We start from the raw sequence: 13,461 nt of genomic DNA, 5'->3' as shown, positions 1-13,461 counted from the left end.
AGCTAAAGGCTAGAGCTGCCGCTTTCAAGGTGCGGGACTCTAACCCGGAAGCTTATAAGAAATCCTGCTATGCCCACCAACGAACCATCAAACAGGCAAAGCATCAATACAGGGCTAAGATTGAATCGTACTGCACCGACACTCGTCTTATGTGGCAGGGCTTGCAAACTATTACAGACTACAAAGGGAAGCACAGCCACAAGCTGCCCAGTGACACGAGCCTACCAGATGAGCTAAATCAATTCTATGCTCGCTTCGAGGCAAGCAACACTGAGGCATGCATGAGAGCATCAGCTGTTCCGGACGACTGTGTGATCACGCTCTCCATGGCCGACTTGAGTAAGACCTTTGAACAGGTCAACATTCACAAGGCTGCTGGGCCAGACGGATTACCAGGACGTGTGCTCCGGGCATGTGCTGACCAACTGGCAGTTGTCTTCACTGACATTTTCAACATGTCCCTGATTGAGTCTGTAATACCAACATGTTTCAAGTAGACCACCATAGTCCCAGTGCCCAAGAACACTAAGGCAACTTGCTCTAATGACTATAGACCCGTAGCACTCACGTCCGTAGCCATGAAGTGCTTTGAAAGGCTGGTAATGGCTCACATCAACACCATTATCCCAGAAACCCTAGACCCACTCCAATTTGCATACCGCCCAAACAGATCCACAGACGATGCAATCTCTATTGCACTCCACACTGCCTTTTCCCACCTGGACAAAAGGAACACATATGTGAGAATGCTATTCATTGACTACTGCTCAGCGTTCAACACCAGAGTACCCTCAATGCTCATCACTAAACTAAGGATCCTGGGACTAAACACCTCCCTCTGCAACTGGATCCTGGACTTCCTGACGGGCCGCTCCCAGGTGGTGAGGGTAGGTAGCAACACATCTGACACACTGATCCTCAACACTGGAGCCCCTCAGGGGTGCGTGCTCAGTCCCCTCCTGTACTCCCTGTTCACCCACGACTGCGTGGCCAGGCACGACTCCAACACCATCATTAAGTTTGCAGACGACACAACAGTGATAGGCTTGATCACCGACAACGACGAAACAGCCTGTAGGGAGGAGGTCAGAGACCTGGCCGGGTGGTGCCAGAACAACAACCTATCCCTCAACGTAACCAAGACTAAGGAGATGATTGTGGACTACAGGAAAAGGAGGACCGAGCAAGCCCTCATTCTCATCGACGGGGCTGTGGTGGAGCAGGTTGAGAGCTTCAAGTTCCTTGGTGTCCACATCACCAACAAACTAGAATGGTCCAAACACACCAAGACAGTCGTGAAGAGGGCACGACAAAGCCTATTCCCCCTGAGGAAACTAAAAAAGATTTGGCATGGGCCCTCAGATCCTCAAAAGGTTCTACAGCTGCAACATCGAGAGCATCCTGACTGGTTGCATCACTGCCTGGTACGGCAACTGCTCGGCCTCTGACCGCAAGGCACCACAGAGGGTAGTGCGTACGGCCCAGTACATCACTGGGGCTAAGCTGCCTTCCATCCAGGTCCTCTACACCAGGTGGTGTCAGAGGAAGGCCCTAAAAATTGTCAAAGACCCCAGCCACAGGCTTTTCTCTCTACTACCGCATGGCAAGCGGTATCGGAGCACCAAGTCTGGACCAAAAGGCTTCTCAACAGTTTTTACCCCCAAGCCATAAGACTCCTGAACGGGTAATCAAATGGCTACCCGGACTATTTGCATTGTGTGCCCCCCCCAACCCCTCTTTTATGCTGCTGCTACTCTCTGTTTATTATATATGCATAGTCACTTTAACTATACATTCATGTACATACTACCTCAATTAGCCCGACTAACCGGTGCCCTCACACATTGGCAACCCGGACTATCTGCATTGTGTCCCGCCACCCACCACCCGCCAACCCCTCTTTTTATCATATATGCATAGTCACTTTATCCATAACTACATGTACATACTACCTCAATCAGCCTGACTAACCAGTGCCTGTATATAGCCTCGCTACTGTATATAGCCTATAGCCTCGCAACTGTTATTTTTCACTGTCTTTTTTTACTGCTGTTTTTATTTCTTAACCTATCTATTGTTCACCTAATACCTTTTTTTTTTACTTAAAAATTGCACTGTTGGTTAGAGCCTGTAAGTAAGCATTTCACTGTAAGGTCTACCTACACCTGTTGTTTTCGGGGCACGTGACAAATAAACTTTGATTTGATTTGAGTGACTGACTTTTTCCCCTCATATCGTTTTTCGGTGGCTATATACCGCTAGAGATGCATTCAATAGGAAGTGCTTGTTGCCTTTTTATGTCAAAGCAAATTCACTTGGTCATGATTTTTTACTGTATGAGCAATAATCAAAGGTCAATATGGTTGTTTGCTCCCTGATGCTATCAGTTGACCTTTCAGAATGGCCTCCCTCCTCAACATGCCCCCAAAGGCAAATCTGGTTTACAATGGTTCTAATGCTCCCTCTCAACCTTTCAAATAAGTAAAAGTTATCAGGAGTTCCTTGGGTCATTGCGGATTCCACCAAGTAAGATTTTGAACACTCAATAACTTAGAACCTTTATAGAACATATCACCTGCCAGTTCATCATCTAGTCCCAGTGTTTCCTAGCCTCGTAAACCAGCCCGACCGCTGTTCTCAGTTGTTTCAGTTTGAGCTTAGGTTTGCATCAAAATTATATTAAAATGCACACACCATAACTATCATGTACAACAAGCAGATATGCGCTTTCATGCTGTTCCTTTAGATGTCTTATGATAAACAGCCTACTTTACCTCAAAGGTGGTGAAGTAGGAAACACCATGCAGGGAGGAGATGGATGCAAAAGAGAGGGATTCAAATTAAAACAAATGGATGTAAAACCAATGCAAACTCCTTCCACTTGAGGCCCAAGGATATAAACTCAGAAAAAAACATCCCTTTTTCAGGACCCTGTCTTTCAAAGATAATTCATAAAAATACAAATAACTTCACAGATCTTCATTGTAAAGGGTTTAAACACTGTTTACCATGCTTGTTCAATGAACCATAAACAATTAATGAACATGCACCTGTGGAACGGTCATTAAGACACTAACAGCTTACAGACTGTAGGCAATTAAGGTCACAGTTATGAAAACTTAGGACACTAAATAGGCCTTTCTACCAACTCTGAAAAACACCAAAAGAAAGATGCCCAGGGTTCCTGCTCATCTGTGTGAACGTGCCTTAGGCATGTTGCAAGGAGGCATGAGGACTGCAGATGTGGCCAGGGCAATAAATTGCAATGTCCGTACTGTGCGACGTCTAAGACAGCGCTACAGAGAGACAGGACGGACAGCTGATCGTCCTCGCAGTCGCAAACCACGTGTAACAACACCTGCACACGATCGATACATCCAAACATCACACCTGCGAGACAGGTACAGGATGGCAACAACAACTGCCCGATTTACACCAAGAACGCACAATTCCTCCATCAGTGCTCAGACTGTCCGCAATAGGCTGAGAGAGGCTGGACTTAGGGCTTGTAGGCCTGTTGTAAGGCAGGTCCTCACCAGACATCACCGGCAACAACGTCGCCAATGGGCACAAATCCACCTTCGCTGGACCAGACAGGACTGGCAAAAAGTGCTCTTCACTGACGAGTTGTGGATTTGTCTCACCTGGGGTGATTGTCGAATTCGCGTTTATCGTCGAAGGAATGAGCGTTTCACCGAGGCCTGTACCCTGGAGCGGGATCAAGTTGGAAGGTCCGTCATGGTCTGGAACGGTTGGATCGGAGGGTGAGGGCAAGGGCCATTCCCCCCAGAAATGTCCGGGAACTTGCAGGTGCCTTTGTGGAAGTGTGGGGTAATATCTCACAGCAAGAACTGGCAAATCTGGTGCAGTCCATGAGGAGATGATGCACTGCAATACTTAATGCAGCTGGTGGCCACACCAGATACTGACTGTTACTTTTGATTTTGACCCCCACTTTGTTCAGGGACACATTATTCCATTTATGTTAGTCACATGTCTGTGGAACTTGTTCAGTTTATGTCTCAGTTGTTGAATCTTGTTATGTTCATACAAATGTTTACACATGTTGAGTTTGCTGTAAATAAACGCAGTTGACAGTGAGAGGATGTTTATTTTTTTGCTGAGTTTACATATGAATCACTTGAGGACCTTTTAGCGATGCTCATGTAGAAATGTCAGAGGGACTTGTTTCATCTTGATGTGATCTGTTATGTTTCTTGAACAACACTTCCGCACATCTATGGCAAAGTTCTGATTCCAACTGAAGGTGTAAATGAACTGGTGCAAACCATCAGGCACCTGTATCTTGCTGCCAATCAATACACCTTGACGGAGCATCGCTCATCAAAAGCAGGAAAACAAGGATTTAAGGAGATGAACCCATTTGGTTGATGCATAGAATCCATGGTGTAGGTGGTTTAGGTAACTGAGAAGATACTTTGCTCATAGGGAGAAGAGGGACACGAAACTACTCGATTGGAACCAGTGGTGATTTTAGCATGTAAATCTTGGTGGGGCAAAAATAATAAAAAGTGGGATGCATGAGAGCAAAGGCACTACACAACACTAAACAACACATGAATTGCACTATAACAGTGACAAACGGTGCCCACAAACTGTTTGGGCCTACATAAAGCTGTCCCAACATCTTACCGCTGCTACCCCTGGCTATCAGCAGAGCCTTGTCTGGCAGCCAAACAGTTCATTCAGCCTCATGTACTGCCTTTAAAAAAACATAGCTGATATGACTGACTTGCTTAAACAAATGTGGTTTCTAATAACAATTGAGATGTACAAACTATGACATAAGAGGTCAACAAGCAGATAAGAGACAATCCGAAATTTCGATTAAGACAATGAGCGAGCTAGGATTGACGTAGTCAATATAACTACTTGTTTAGCACTTTTGAAATGTACAGCCACAGAATTCAGAACATGGGTCTTTCTTACGTCTTTCTCCCTGTACACCAAGTCAGAACCATTGGATAAATAAAGAGGGGTAAATAGACCAAATTATTACGGTGAGGCACATGGGCGACTAACAGTTTGTTACACAACATACACTTAGTATTACTTTCTTAGCTACAGTACACATATCTCCCTGGCATATTACATCATTTATGCAGTGGCATACACAACATTTTTGGACTCACCTTGTTGTGCTGTCCTCACTTGAACAGGAAGGTGGCACGGCGGTCCTTCGTGGGCAAATATTGTCATCAAAGTCCGGTATTCTCTGGATGTATGGTGCCTTCGAGACAACTAGGAACTCGGGGGGAAAAAACAGGTAAAATCATGACGTCATTGATCTTCAGGTTGTAGCTCTAGAAAGAGGCCCGAGTTCCCAATTTACAATTACGAGTTGGATGACCGTTCAAAACATATTTCCCAGGCGGAGCTCGTTTTTTACGGAATTCCCAGTTAACTTGACGTCAGTGAGTTCAAGACTTCGCAGATCCGAGTCAGTTGTTTTGAGCATGGCCAATGTTGAATGTTTATCAATTTAAAACTTGGAAAACACTTAATCCCAGATTTGAGACCACACAGCCACTCCACTGAATAGCAGGCTAGTGAATGCTTTGCAATGCTTGCAGTTAGCCACTTTCAGTGATTCCTTCCAAACCACTCTGTTGAATTTGCGATTTCCAACTTGTGTAATATTTATGTCCAATGGCCGATGAGCACCGATGCACTACAATCTCTCCTAATATGACAAGGATTAAAAGGATTTGCCAGTAGATTGTCGACTTGATTCATGACTGCTAGCTCAGATTTTGAAAGTATGTTGACAGTCCAATCAAAGCTACTGTAGATATAACGTGATTTTCTCTGTGGCCAATGACCTTGAGCCTTCTCGGATGGACACTAATGTAACTATGGTTTTCAAGGTCTAGCCTCCCCACGAGTGACAGAACAGAGATAATCATGGTGCAACTAGAGAACATTACCGACACGCACTACATATTTTCCGCTGGCTACCCCACCACAGAAAGCACTGAGCTAGATTGAAACACCTGCATTTTGGAGCTGCCTTAAGCAAAAAGAGACCATGTTTGTATACGGCTTCATTAATACTTTTTACAAACTGATGTGACACATTAATGCCTAACATGCAAAACAGGTAAGCCCCAAAAACAAATAGAAAATGACCAATCTACAGCATCGTTTCAAACCCCTTACGGTTGAATAGCATTAAATCCCCACAAATCAGTTTCAGATAGGTGTTTCTTTACATTGGATGCATCTCAATCCACCACATCTGCCTGTGTGTAAGGTGTTTTAGTAAGACCATGAGACATCCTGAAAACCGGTCTACTCACGTCACTAGCGAACACATTCAGTTTCTCTACAACCATCTTGGGACTAGTCTGAACAGCCTCTGACTTGTCTGTAGCATATGAACAGTCGACACTACGACCCCGCTGGAAAGGTGAGACTCAACATTGCTTGAAGGCCCCACAGTATCAGTTGAAAAATAGATGGTGCCAAAAAAGTAAATACATTTTACAAAAGTGTCCTGATCTCAGATCTAGGACAGAATTTAGAACTGTGGGCTAATAGCAGTAATGTCAAATTACATTGTTTGATTCAAGGGAGGTAAACCTATAAATAACAAAATCATCCTTGGTATGACCACAGTCAGCTTAGAACGCCCGGTTGAGACTTATGGGATCAACGTCACCATTCTAAAAAGTTAACCATCCCTTTGGCTGAGAGCCAACTAGCAAGACCAAGTGTCAAGAAACTAGTTAGTTCAAACATACTTTACAGCCAGCCTTCCCCTGAACATCTTTGTAGGCTAGTTTGTAAATGACTGGTCACAGGGCAATGTAGCTAGGGTAAAGTACAATCTAATTAAAGCAGCCTACAAGTGAGTCTACTGTCAGGAAGCTTAACTGTTTAGGCCAAGACATGTCCTAGTTGACATGGCATAAATGTCACAACTGGCCAAAGGCGAACATTCCTATACCCAATTCTAAAATATGGATTTAAATTGTGGCACGTCAAACCTAGTCTACCTTATGAAATCCCTGGGCTTAGCTATGTGATCAATAAAGGGGCTGGAGACAAGTGGAACAGAGCAAATTACTTGGCAGGTCAAGCTTTAGAATTTAGAGACAAGAGAAGGCAACATTATGTTAAAGTATTTTTATTATACAAGAAAATTGTCACAAGTTGCCTACATTTCAAAGGTTTATTGAACCTGGCCATAAAAACAAATCTAAGCATATCACATCATGATTTACACAATTAAATCTCACATATGCTAACTCCATATTCTAGAAATAAATCACAAGTGTACATCAAGCCTCTGACAACGTACTCACTGCAGTTGCAGAAATACCACTGTTAGTGCATTTATACCTTATTTTCAAAGTGCCTCAACCAACATTTCTTTAGATATGTTAACTTCTTAAGAAATTACTAAACTACCCCCTGGTGTCTACACAGGAACAGCGGGACCAAACGGTTCAAAGAGCAGAGTTCCGTACAGTACATCCTCATCATGGACTGCCTCCATGGAGAGGACCGTACCGTTCGGCCTATGGGCATGGGGCCAGTGTGTGAGGTGTGAAGGCCTACTGGTTTGAAGCGGCCGGAAGGTGTGAGGGCAAATAACAATTCCCATCAGTGAAGTAGAAGTGGGTTATCCTCCAGCACGCAACTCCACCCAATCTCTTCGGTTAGGAGCGCACATGACTGCCTTTCTGAAATGCATTTAAAAAAGTGTTCCCCATCTGTTAAAGTCTTGCCGGTGTCTGTTCACTGCTCAACAGCCCTCTAGAAGCGCCCCTGTAGTGAGCCCCCCACCATGATGGGTATGATGAGCGCGACCGAGCTGGACTGAAAGGATGCACTGGCTCCTTTGGGAATGTTGTTGTTCTTGGTGACCTCGGGCATCTTGGTCATGTTGGAACTCGCGCCGCCAGCTTTGGTCGTAGCATTCATGGCAGGGGACTGTGTGGTAGCGTTTTGCGCGTGGACCTAAAACAGGAGAGCAGAGGGGCTTGTCACATGTGAAAAACACGTAAACCTGAAACATTTGACATATCAAGATAATCAATAGGACCTACTTCCGTCCAACTAATTTAAAAAAGGGCAAACGTTCAACTAGGCACACGGAGTAGCCTAGGCAGTAAAAACACAATAGCCCTATGGCAATATGTTCCAACAAAATGCACCTTAGAAAACTTAGACATGTCGTAAGTGCCATCACCTTGTGGACAATGTTTTCCATAGCCTATAGGGTAACGGGCAACGTCCTGCATTTGAATTGCGCAGTGGAGGATTAAATAAATTACATTAGCCCTCCTACGCATGTTGTAGTAACTTTACATCAAGGATTCAGTAGCCTATCTGAAGAGGCGTCACCGTTCCACATTGCGCTGGCACTCTAGATTTTGCCAACATGTCGTCAATCATACTGACTGAAAACATCTGAGGCCAATTATACGCGCCATCATTCGCTTGTCAATGAGAACAGTCAATTATACATGATACATTTATGGTAACAAATGTCTGAGCCATATTGAATGTTGCACCTGTCCTGTTGAAATGCATTTGCTTTCCAGAATAATGGGTAGTCTAATTCAAATCTGGGTTAATCTGAAACAAACATGGTAAAAAGTACATCATTTTAGAAGAAAAGTTCTTACCTGTGATGAAATATGCATGGCAAGGAGAAGAAATCCAATGCAAGCCATCCCAATTTTAGTCATCTTGTTATCGGTTTCTTCCCAGGCACAATTACGCGTAATGTAGCTTTCCTGCCTCCGGCTTTTCTCAAGATGAATGACTGGAGGACAAACCCAGGGGATTTTATACCACCACCGAGTGTGACGTTAGGCAACACTGCGCATCCCCCAAACCACCTGTACAGCCTTCCAATCAAATGGAAACCTACAGTTTATCAGAAACTTCCCATAAACTACACCTCTGAGACCTCTTCTTCTACATCTTAGGGTGTGACTGTCAGCAATACAAATAGCCTTTGTGTTTATAATCATTGTCTTTTGATATGAATTCACAAGTAGCCTTTGTGTTTATAATCATTGTCTTTAATATGAATTCACTGGTTTACAATTTGAAGAGTTTGAGACAATTATTCTCTCTACCTTCCTCCTCAGAGAAGGTTGATTCCATGAGCATGATGGGGACATTTTTCAAACAATAATAATTATACAGGTAGTCTAGTTTATGTTGTTCAAAATATATTTATGGGGATATTTTGCCTGGTAAATGGCAAAGAAAAGTTTTACACACAAGCAGCTCTTATAGCGACCTCTTGCGGTAAATATAAGCTTTTTGCCACAACGCAATTCGGTTCATATGTCCATTCCTCGTCCGTAGTAGTAGGCCTATTGGTCTCACATGGAAGCTATAATTCACCGGCGGTGACTAAAGTCAAGTGAATACTCGAAAAGTACATTTCCTAAAGAAAATGTGTGCGCTTGCTAGCTTGTCTTGAAGTAATATGGTTGATAGAATAGGATAGCTGGAACAGGTGAAAGTTGGTTGGGTGTCTCTAGCTTGAACGGTTCTAGAGTTAGACCTATAATATTACTGTTGGTGGGTTATTTATGCTAATTTATGAACATGTAAATAGTTATAATTTATAAAGTTTTGAAAATGTTGAAGTTGTTTTAATGTTTGTAGCTGAAATGGTGAAAGAGCAGTAGCATTTCAAATGTCTATCACTGTGTCATTATGGTTGGCATTGGGAGATTCTCAATTGGTCTAAAGCCCATCCTCCATAGCTGCAGGAAGTAGGGGGGCTGGGGCTGCGGTGGAGATGGAGATGTAGTTCTTTGAAATCAAATCAAATTTTATTCATCACATGCTTCGTAAACAACGACATGAGGGGAAACAGAGGGTTAAATACACATGTAATTGATGGGGTTGGAACCAGGTGTGACGGAAGACAAGACAAAACCAATGGAAAATGAAAAATGGATCAGCGATGGCTAGAAGGTCGCCGAACACCGCCCGAACAAGGCGAGGGACCGACTTTGGCGGAAGTCGTGACAGAATGGTGTGCCTGTTGAACAAGTTGAGAGTAAATTACTTACTGTTACCTTAGATTGTAAACTGTCATGGTCAAAACATATATATTCAATGTTTGTAAAGATGGGGAGAGGTATGACCGTAATAAAGAGATGCTCTGCTTCTTTGACACCACCCTTGTCGTGGCTGAATCAGAATTAGTTAGGTAACATATATAAGATGTTTTAGATATCTTTATGCTTGTCATTAGAATGTCTTCTTTTGGACTATACTGTTGGCAGTTGAATTTTCCTTTCTCTCTAGTGAAAAGTCACTTGGGGCCCAGAGAGGGGAGAGGTCAGGCTTGTCTTTTACATGTCTGGTAATATGTGAATCATCTGTGAAACCATGTGAAGGGCTCCATTATGTCTGTAATCCAGTCACTCCCTTCTTTTTCCTTTCTGGGGAGGAGTATGGCAGTGTCTGGAACCATTATACCACCTCTTCTGATGTTGAACTTATCTTTCATAGTATATGACCTAGAGGTTCACTCCCCTTAGTGAGCTTCTCCAGGAGAGGGGAGAAGAGGGGGTGTATTTGAGATGGGGGTATCTAGAATTGACAATTGATATATGCCATTGGATGAGGTAATGTTTTGGTACCAAGCACGAGATTGGAACCTCGTTTTAGGAGACCAAACTGAATGATAATTTATAGCTAATGCTATCTAGCTATGGGATACTCCTCTTTCAAGTAAAAGGTTCTTTGTAATGTTCCTAAGATCTGTTATTCGTCTTGTAAGTTGAGAGGGGTGTATCTTGACTATAAAATATTCTAAGAATTGTGTTGTAAGCACTCTCAGAGAATTCATTCATAGACACTGAATTGACCAGAGTCAAAAAGGGCTATGGTGAAGCTCATATATAATTAAAGATGGACTTTATAATATAACTGACTTGTGTGTGGTTTGCTCTCTCTCTCCATTGAGTAATACAGGAAATTACCACAACACCCTCCAAAAAGCAAGTCCTGCAGGTTCTAGTTTTGTCTGATCTTGATTATTGTCCAGTCGAGTGCTTCAAGGAAAGACCTAGTGAAGCTGCAGCTGGCCCAGAACTGAGCGGCACGTCTTGCTCTTCATTGTAATCAGAGGGCTGATAGAAATACTACGCACGCCAGTCTCTCTTGGATAAGACTTAAGACCGACTGCCTCACCTACTTTTATAAGAAATATTGTATTGACAAGTCCAAATTATTTGTATAGTCAACTTACATACAGCTCTGACACACACACTTACCCCACCAAACATGCCTCCAGGGGTAATTTCACTATCCCCAAATTTAGAACAAATTCAAGAAAGCGTACAGTATTATATAGAGCCATTATTGCATGGAACTCCGTTTCATCTCATATTGCTCAAATGAACATGGTTTTAAAAAACAGATAAAGCAACACTTCATAACACAATGCCTCTCCCCTATTTGACCTAGATAGTTTGTGTGTATGTATTGATGTGTAGGCTTTTGCAACAGCTAATGGGGATTCTAATAAAATACCAAATACCTCCTAACTAGCTACCAAGCCATTTTAGGCTATCAATCCAGTTTGAGTAGCTTGTCTATTTTAGTTGGTATGTCTGCTAGACTTTTAAAAAAGCAAGCGATTAAATATTCTTCTCAATATTTTAGCGGAGATGCAGATTTAGTATGAACCACCAGTCAGGATACAGCTAGCTCAAGGTGAATGCTTAAATATGCAGAAAGATACTTGGTTTAAATGGAATCTGGCATCTTATGAGTATCCTAGCAACGGTTCCATTTTGGAATCTCAATGACAGAGGTTTTAGAAGATAACAGGAAATGGGTTACTAAAACGGCGCTATCTAGAAATAGTACACATGATTCCAAATCCAATTCCGGATTCGAAAAGCATGGGAATGTTTTGTATCTTTGAAAATGTCTAACTTATTGCGTTAGTGGTCAAAACGGTAGTTGTTCAGGAAAAGTTGTTAAAGCTGTATTGCAAGTTCCATGGTCAATATTTTGATCCCGCGAACAGACAGACATGAATATCAGAGAAGTAGAAAAATACTACATACCCTCTAACTTTGTCTGAGGTAGTGGTCAAAACAGCAGTTTGCAAAAATGTTAGATTTTGATGCTGAAACTTTTACTTTATCAAAATACATTTTGTTCCAACGACAGATTGTAGTAGCGGAGATTTAGACGATGTGCAACTTTGTCTAAGTTGTTGCAAAGTGGAATTAGCTGATGTGGAACACCGTACAAAACACAGCTATGCTTCCGCCATAGTGAAACACCAATCAGTGACAGCAGAAAGGGTTCAAGTACAGCTTGACAACCACAAGTGTGACTCTTACAATGTGGGAGTAAAAGTACATATAATTCTACAAATGTATTGTAAAAGCCCATCAATGTGTGCGAAACTGAGGCAAAGAAACGGTCACGTGAAGTCATATTTATAAGTTTGGTAGCCTACTCAAGGATGCATCTTGAAATATTTGAACACTACACCTTATATTTTAAAATGTTTAGTTAATCACTTAGCACGAGGGGAAGTGGAATAAGTATTTCTGAGCAGCCTACTAGAGAAGTCTTGCATTTAGCAGGCAAAGATGAGCATGTTCAAAGTGCCATGAAACTGAAAGTTGAGCTAGGCACAGAAGGCAACCCAATTAAGCTAGTCACATGTAGTTAATGGCTGAAAACTTGCCCAAAAGGCAGACATGACACTAGAGCCCATGCTGCAGGCCTAATTGTGGGAAGTCAAGACAGTTAACTTTGAAAACCCTAGATGTGTAGGGTCTGGAGACTAAAAAGTGACAGCCAATTAGTTGGCATTTCAAGCTTTAAAATACTAAGGACTATGTTCATTTCAAATGTTATTGTAGCCTATGAGAAAGTGGAAACATACATTGTCACAAGTACATGTCAACTTTATTGAACAATCTATGCGCATATTAGGCTGCAACAGTTATATATCATGATGAATTTACAATATAAATGTGATACGCAACTAAAATCACAAGTGTACATCAACCCTCTGACAAAGTATACTTTGCAGTTGCAGGAATAGAAATACCACTGTATGGACACATGCAACAGGTCAGACGAATGGATGCTTAAGCATCAACCAACATTTTCCCCTAGCACAGCAAAAATGTACACTGCAAAACAATCAACGACCCCTGTCGTCTGTACACAGGAACCAAACAATTAAGGCGTTTCGTACAGCCTCATGGCCTGCCTCCATAGAGTGGACCACACGTTAGGCCATATGTGCTTGGGGCCAGTGTCGACGGAATGGGTAGGCCTACTGGTTTGAGGCCTACTGGTTTGAAGCGCAAATATGAATTCCCATCCGTGAAGTAGAAAGGTGTACTCGTCCGGTACTTGAACCTCTTAATTTGCGCACATGACAACCCTCAACAGAATTGTAAAAATTGATTTGTGAAA

The 13,461-nt window shown here is 42.6% G+C and overlaps 1 long non-coding RNA gene across 1 annotated transcript; it reads right to left on the bottom strand.

Moving 5' to 3' along the window:
- Nucleotides 1–7,134: 7,134 nt before the first annotated feature.
- Nucleotides 7,135–8,924, bottom strand: LOC139530651 (uncharacterized). Its single transcript, XR_011666091.1, has 2 exons — nucleotides 8,658–8,924; nucleotides 7,135–7,986 (listed from the first exon to the last, which is right to left on the bottom strand). It is a non-coding gene; the product is annotated as an uncharacterized lncRNA (long non-coding RNA).
- Nucleotides 8,925–13,461: the final 4,537 nt, after the last annotated feature.

The sequence above is a fragment of the Salvelinus alpinus genome, chromosome 9 (assembly GCF_045679555.1).
Source record: "Salvelinus alpinus chromosome 9, SLU_Salpinus.1, whole genome shotgun sequence".
In the NCBI taxonomy this organism is placed as follows: Eukaryota; Metazoa; Chordata; class Actinopteri; order Salmoniformes; family Salmonidae; genus Salvelinus; species Salvelinus alpinus.
This window is presented reverse-complemented; position numbering and strand designations above follow the sequence as displayed.